Source organism: Geotrypetes seraphini, chromosome 16 (assembly GCF_902459505.1).
Source record: "Geotrypetes seraphini chromosome 16, aGeoSer1.1, whole genome shotgun sequence".
In the NCBI taxonomy this organism is placed as follows: Eukaryota; Metazoa; Chordata; class Amphibia; order Gymnophiona; family Dermophiidae; genus Geotrypetes; species Geotrypetes seraphini.
This window is the reverse complement of record NC_047099.1, coordinates 11,917,069-11,924,338: the sequence shown is the minus strand read 5'-3', so window position 1 is coordinate 11,924,338 and position 7,270 is coordinate 11,917,069. Positions and strand designations below refer to the sequence as shown.

The 7,270-nt window shown below is 41.9% G+C and overlaps 1 protein-coding gene across 2 annotated transcripts in view; it reads left to right on the top strand.

Moving 5' to 3' along the window:
• Positions 1-5,367: 5,367 nt before the first annotated feature.
• The window catches only part of LOC117350889 (olfactory receptor 11L1-like), a 52,991-nt gene continuing 51,088 nt past the window's right edge, over positions 5,368-7,270 (top strand). For both annotated transcript variants that reach the window (XM_033925593.1, XM_033925594.1), the window contains exon 1: positions 5,368-5,588. The gene's annotated coding sequence lies outside the window, so the exon portion shown is untranslated. The remainder of the gene's footprint in view (positions 5,589-7,270) is intronic.

Sequence of the window (7,270 nt, the reverse complement as noted above, 5' to 3'; positions counted from 1 at the left end):
AGTATAGAAATACAAAGATGTACTATATTAAGAGACCATAGTTTCTACATAAACACTCGAAAACCCCAGCTAAAAGTAACTAGTCTTTAACAACTTTCAAAAAGCATTAACGATTTAAAACATAAATAAAAAGGCACAGAATACCAGCCATGCAGCAACGGAAGTTACCGTCTGAACTACAGAACCTAGTTAATTTAAAAATAGGTAGCAAGCATAACAACAGTACGTTCACTATACAATGCAGAAACGATCAATTACTTCTCTTCAACAATGCTTTTGTTCCCACCTCCTTTTGCTCCTTTTTTTTGTATTTTTAAACCACGGTAATCTGCCAACTGTGATCAGTTCTAACCAGGATATACTATGGCAACTAATCCCTCGGGGTCCCACCAATTTAAAGGTGCCGCCATCCACGCCCACCTTCTCCCCTTTAATGGATAAGGGAAGCTAAGTAGCAAGAGCTCAACCTACCTTATTAGGTGGGCTAGTTACATCTTTAAAGAATGGCAGACAGCCAATCTGGTTCCTCTCTAAGGGAAGAGGCGGTACCTTTCCAGTTTGAATGGACAGAATGATGCAATAGGGCACCAGTGGGTGGATACTCGCTGAGTAACTAAGCTGCTGTGTCTGGGAGCATTGTAGAAAACAATTTAAAAGCTGGAATGGGCAAGAACAAATTAGCAGGAGGATCGGTTTCTTCCTAGTGCGCACGCAGTAAGTTCTTTTTAGCAGGAGGGCAGAAAAAGAAGACGAGAGCCACTCGGCTTGAGCTGCCTCCAACCCGCGGGATCCCCACAACCCTGAGGGGCATCCTCCCAAAAGAAACCAGAATGGGTTACAAATCAGCATTCATAGTATAATGAAATAATTGCATAACACACACAGATACTCTTACAAAGAATGATGTTAATTTTCCTGGTAACAGTATTTTATGATGATGATTATTGAGAGCTTCTATACCGCAACTAATGACAGTGGAGTCAATTCAGAGCGGTCTACATGAGCTTCTGTAAAGGTGTTATGATACATTAGTTTCTCTTCATTGTCTTAATACTTATTACATTTAGAACATTTAAAAGGTATCTCTTCAGTATATCTGTATACTTATCACATTCGGGATATTTAAAAGATATCTTTTCATTGTTTTTATGAATATCACATTCAGAGCAATTAGAAGGTATCTCTTCAGTGTCTTTATACTTATCACATTTAGCATATTTAAAAAGTATCTCTTCAGAAAGTGTCTGTAAATGATATTGCTGAGACAAAGAATGCCTAAAATACATATCACAATCGGAAGATTTAGAAGGTACCTCGTCGGTCTCTTTATACTTATCACATTTAGAACATTTAAAAGGTATCTGTTCAGTATATGTCTTTATACCTATGACACACAGAATATTTAAAGATTTCTCTTCAGTGTCTTTCTACTTTTGACATTCAAAACATTTAAAAGGTATCTCTTTAGTATATCTGTATACTTATCATATTCGGGACATTTAAAAGGTATCTTTTCATTGTTTTTCTGCTTATCACATTCAGAACATTTAGAAGGTATTTTTTCAATGTCTTTATATTTATCACATTTAGAACATTTAAAAGGTATCTCTTTATTGTTTTTATATTTGTGACATTCAGAACATTGAGAAGGTATCTCTTCAGTGTCTTATACTTATCACATTCAGAATATTTAGAAGGTATCTTTTTATTGTTTCTATACTTTTGACATTCAGAACATTGAGAAGGTATCTCTTCAGTGGTTTTATGATTATCACATTTAGAACTTTGAAAAGGTATCTCTTCATTATGTCTTTATACTTATCACATTCAGAACATTTAAACTGTTTCACTTTAGTATCTTTATTCTGCAGAGATGCTCAGTGCTGCCCTCCTGTGGCAAATGTATAGCATAAAGGCTGAACCATTTTTCCCCTACCTTAGCAGAGTCTCAACATTACCCCCACCAGCATGAAAAGAAACAGGTGGTTAATGTGGAAAGAGAGTGGGAAATGTAAATCAAACAAAACTGGACACACTTAAGGAAAGGAGAACTGAAACCAAAGGATAAGAAATTGGAAATTGCAACCCAGGATAGTGCATTACGGGAGATACGGATCGCAGCAAATACAGGAGTTAGAAAATGGAAAACCAGAAATGTAACTGCTAGGAACAGTTACCCTATTTTTAGATGCCTGCAAGGTGCTGAGGGTAGTAATTTTCAATGTAGAAAGATGCAATGAAATAACATCTCAGATCCTATGGGAACTTTGTAAACACTTTAGCATCATTAGATTGGAAGAGCTCTGGGGGGATCCACAATCTTAAGAGAATGAAGAGATTATGATCACCTGGGTCATCCCCGATCTGACCAGTAAAAAGCTGGATGCCGGGAAACTGGACACAATGGTGAAAGAGAAAAACTCCAGATGTGCATTAATCAGCAAAGTGTCTGCCCTTAGTGGTAACTCTATAAGCTGCAGGAAAAGAAAGAAGATCCTCAAGTACCAAGAGGTAAGGGGCAGAATAGTTGCCAGATTTTACTCTAGTAGTCCCTGATCCTAAATCAGTACTGCAGGTCCCATAGGGTCAGAAATCTAGGCTAGGCCCAAAATTTCCCTCCTGGAAATGGATATCTTAGAAACTCTGTTATAAGGAGTTTGGTTGGCTAGGGGTGTCAAACTGCAATACTGGAGGGCTGTGAACCTGTCAGGGTTTCAGGATATCCTTAGTAAATACGCTTGATTATATTTGCATACAAAAATAAGATATGCTAGTTACCTACATCATTATGAATATCCTGGAATCCTGGATACTTTGCTGCATTCCAGGACTGCAGTTTGACACCCCTAAAATCTCACCTTGGCTTCTGGGGCCAGGTTAACTGTTAATCAGCTTGGGCAATCAGGGCTGCTGAAAGCTTCACAGGAGACACATGGGGCAGGATAGGAAGGAAGTGCTTCTGTCCTAGTACTGCTCCCGCCTCCCATTATAGCCTATTGGCTGGAATATCTGACCACTATGCTACAGGAGGAAGAGAGAGCTACTAGAAACAAGGATAAGCCACATCCTGACTGCAGCTGTCAATGGGGGTAAGTGAATCGCAAGAGGTTATTTCCCAGGACAGAAAATTCTGCAAAAAAGAAGATGTGAGGGGTGATGAAGGGAGAGGGATAGAGGGATTAGGAAGAGGCCAAAAGAGACTATGAGGAAAAAATAAACCAAGGAGGTGAAGAACTTCAAGCTGTTCTTTTGATATATTAAGGGGAAACGACCCGCAAAGGAAGCGGTGGGACCGTTGGATGATCATGGAATAAAGGGAGCGCTAAAGGAGGACAAAGCAATCGCCGACAAACTGAACACAATTTTTGCGTCTGTATTTACCGAAGAAGATGTATACAGCATACTGGAACCCATCAGGCTATATGCTGGAAATGAAGACGAAAAGCTGACAGGATTGACGGTCAGTCTAGAGGAGGTATGTAGGCAGATTGATAGGCTTAAGAGCGATAAGTCCCCGGGACTGGGGATCCATCCAAGACCGGCATCCATCCAAGGGTCATGAAGGAAGTGAAAGGGACCATAGCTGAATTGCTTCAACTAATAGCCAATCTGTCGATCAAATCGGGAAAGATTCCGGAAGACTGGAAGGTGGCAAATGTTACGCCGATCTTCAAGAAAGGTTCGAGGGGAGATCCGGGAAACTACAGACCGGTGAGTCTGACCTCGGTACCGGGAAAGATGGTAGAGTCACTGATAAAGGATCGCATCATTGATCACCTAGATGGACACGGGCTGATGAGGACCAGTTAGCACGGTTTTAGCAAAGGCAGATCGTGTTTGATGAACTTGCTGCACTTCTTTGAGGGAGTAAACAGACAGATAGACAAGGGCGACCCGGTCGACATTGTATATCTGGATTTTCAGAAGGCGTAAACGACTACTTCGGAAAATTGCGAGCCATAGAATTGAGGGTGAAATACCCATGTAGATTAAAAACTGGCTGGATCATAGGAAACAGAGAGTGGGGGTAAATGGACAATACTCGGACTGGAAGGGCGTCACCAGTGGGGTGCCGCAGGACTCGGTGCTTGGACCCGTGCTTCTCAACATCTTTATAAATGATCTAGACATTGGTATGACGAGTGAGGTGATTAAATTTGCGAATGATACAAAGTTATTCAGAATAGTGAAGACACAGGGAGATTGCGAAGATCTGCAACGTGACATAATCAGACTTGAGGAATGGGCGTCAACATGGCAGATGAGGTTCAATGTGGATAAGTGTAAAGTGATGCATGTCGGTAACAAAAATCTCATGCACAGATACAGGATGTCCGGGTCGGTACTTGGAGAGACCTCCCAGGAAAGAGACTTGGGAGTTCTGATCGACAAGTCGATGAAGCCGTCCACGCAATGTGCGACTGCGGCAAAAAGGGTGAACAGAATGCTAGGAATGATAAAGAAGGGGATCAGAAACAGATCGGAGAAGGTTATCATGCCGCTGTACAGGGCCATGGTGTGCCCTCACCTAGAGTACTGTGTCCAGCACTGGTCACAGTATATGAAGAAGGACACGGTACTACTCGAAAGGGTCCAGAAAAGAACAACTAAGATGGTTAAACTAAGATGGCAGGAAGAGTTGCCGTACAGTGAAAGATTAGAGAAACTGGGCCTTTTCTCCCTCGAACAGAGGAAATTGAGAGGGGACATGATTGAAACATTCAAGGTACTGAAGGGAATAGACTTAGTAGATAACGACAGGTTGTTCACCCTCTCCAAGGTAGGAAGAATGAGAGGGCACTCTCTAAAGTTGAAAAGTGATAGATTCTGTACAAACGTAAGGAAGTTATTCACCCAGAGAGTGGTAGAAACCTGGAACACTCTTCCGGAATCTGTCATGGGGGAAAACACCCTCCAGGGATTCAAGACAAAGTTAGACAAGTTCATAATAAACAAGGACGTATGCCGGTAGGACTAGTCTCAGTTAGGGTGACCAGAGGGCCGCTGCGTGAGCGGATTGCTGGGCATTATGGACCACTGGTCTGACCCAGCAGCGGCAATTTTTATGTTCTTATGAATTGATATTGGGAACTCTGATGGGCTAAGCCTGTCCCGCTGAGGCGTTTGCTATGTATTTCCACTACACCTGACCCGTTTCTGTTCGCAATGCTAATTATTAAGCAGGGAGCTTATCCAGGCACAGTCCAGTGGTGGACTAGAGGAATGCTTTGTTACCTTGCACCAAAGAGTCCTGGGTTTGACTCCCAGGATAGGATATTTTAATTTTAAAAATCCAAATCAAGGAAGGAGAAGTATAAGGAAGAGAAAAAGTAAACCAACTTTCATGAGTCCAGTGGTGGACTAGAGGAATGCTTTGTTACCTTGCACCAAAGAGTCCTGGGTTTGACTCCCAGGACTGGATGTTTGAATTTTAAATCCAAATCAAAGCATGAAAGGAATAAAGGGAAGAAACCGAAAACACCTAGTACCTGCCTGACTGGTGGCTCAGTGGCTAAAGGGCTTCCCTCAATAAAGGAGGTCACAGGTTTGAGTCTAGCTTAGTCCAAAGCTAGATGGGACAATAGCAGGTAAGTGAAGGAATTAGAAAGACTGGAAGAGGTGGGTGTATGGGGCGGAGGAGGAAGAAGGGGCAGAGGAGTATCAGTAACTACAGTGATCTAATAACTCTAGTAGACATTTTAAGCTACTTTTTACTATGAACTAAATTTCAGTAAAACTGAGACTTGAACCTTCAACCTCTTCCCTTCACATCTTACTACCCTCTTTGCAAGAGCCACCAGCAGCAGCAGGGGATTATGCAACTTTTCACTATGAAAAATGGACTATATTTGAGTAAAACTACCCCCTTGTCTTCACATGGAGTAATTTCAGCCCTGTTATTTATTAACCCAGCACTGAACCCTTGAGCCAGCCAGGGATGCACATCTAGACCTTTTGGAACTTATATTTATCCATTTCTAGGTTCAAAATAATCCTAGTAGTAGACACAAAATGACTTAAACCCTCAACTGCAGGTTACTACCCTCTTCTCTTGGCACAGTATCATCCCTACTCCTTAGCTGAGGCTTGAACCCTCAGTCTCCTGTTACTAATCCAGCCCTCCTTAGCTGAGATTTGAACCCTCAGTCTCCAGTTACTAACCCAGCACTCAACCATTGAGCCAGCCAGACTTTCACATATAGACTTTTTCGGAACTTATATTTATCCATTTCTAGGTTCAAATCCTAGTAGTAGGCACAAAAAGACTTGACCCTTCAACTTCAGGTTACTACCCTCTTCTCTTGGCACAGAATCATCCCTACTCCTTAGCTGAGGCTTGAACCCTCAGTCTCCTGTTACTAATCCAGCCCTCCTTAGCTGAGATTTGAACCCTCAGTCTCCAGTTACTAACCCAGCACTCAACCATTGAGCCAGCCAGACTTTCACATATAGACTTTTTCGGAACTTATATTTATCCATTTCTAGGTTCAAATCCTAGTAGTAGGCACAAAAAGACTTGACCCTTCAACTTCAGGTTACTACCCTCTTCTCTTGGCACAGAATCATCTCTACTCCTTAGCTGAGGCTTGAACCCTCAACTCCCTGTTACTAACCCAGCACTCGACCCTTGAGCCAGCCAGGTTTTCACAATTAGAGCTTTTCGGAACTTATATTTATCCATTTCTAGGTTCAAATCCTAGTAGTAGGTACAAAAAGAGTTGAACCCTCAAAATCAGGTTACTACCCTTTTCTCTTGAGGAAGTATTATCCCTACTCCTTAACTGAGACTTGAACCCTCAGCCTCCTGTTACTAACCCAGCACTCAACCTTTGAGCCAGCCAGGCTTTCACAGCTAGAGCTTTTTGGAACTTATATTTATCCATTTCTGGGTTAAAATCCTAGTAGTTGACACATTCATTCACGCTCTATAAATTAATCATTTAATTTAAATGGTCCTTTTCCTTAGATATTTCTTGGCCAGAAACCCAGAGCTCTGCCTGGTAATGTGCTTAGGCTCTGTCTACTGGTGTCTCTGTCAAAACTCTCTCCAGTCCATCTAAACCATCCCAGCCATTGAAGCCCATCCTCAACCTTGCAAGTCTGCCCAGTACTGGCCTTAGTTCTTCAATATATACCATTATTTTCTGATTCTAGATCCTCTGTGTTCATCCCATGCTTGTTTGTACTCTGCCATGCATGCATCAATTACCCTCTCTGTAAAGAAGAATTTCCTAACATTACTCTACCACCCCTCAACCTTAAATTTTGC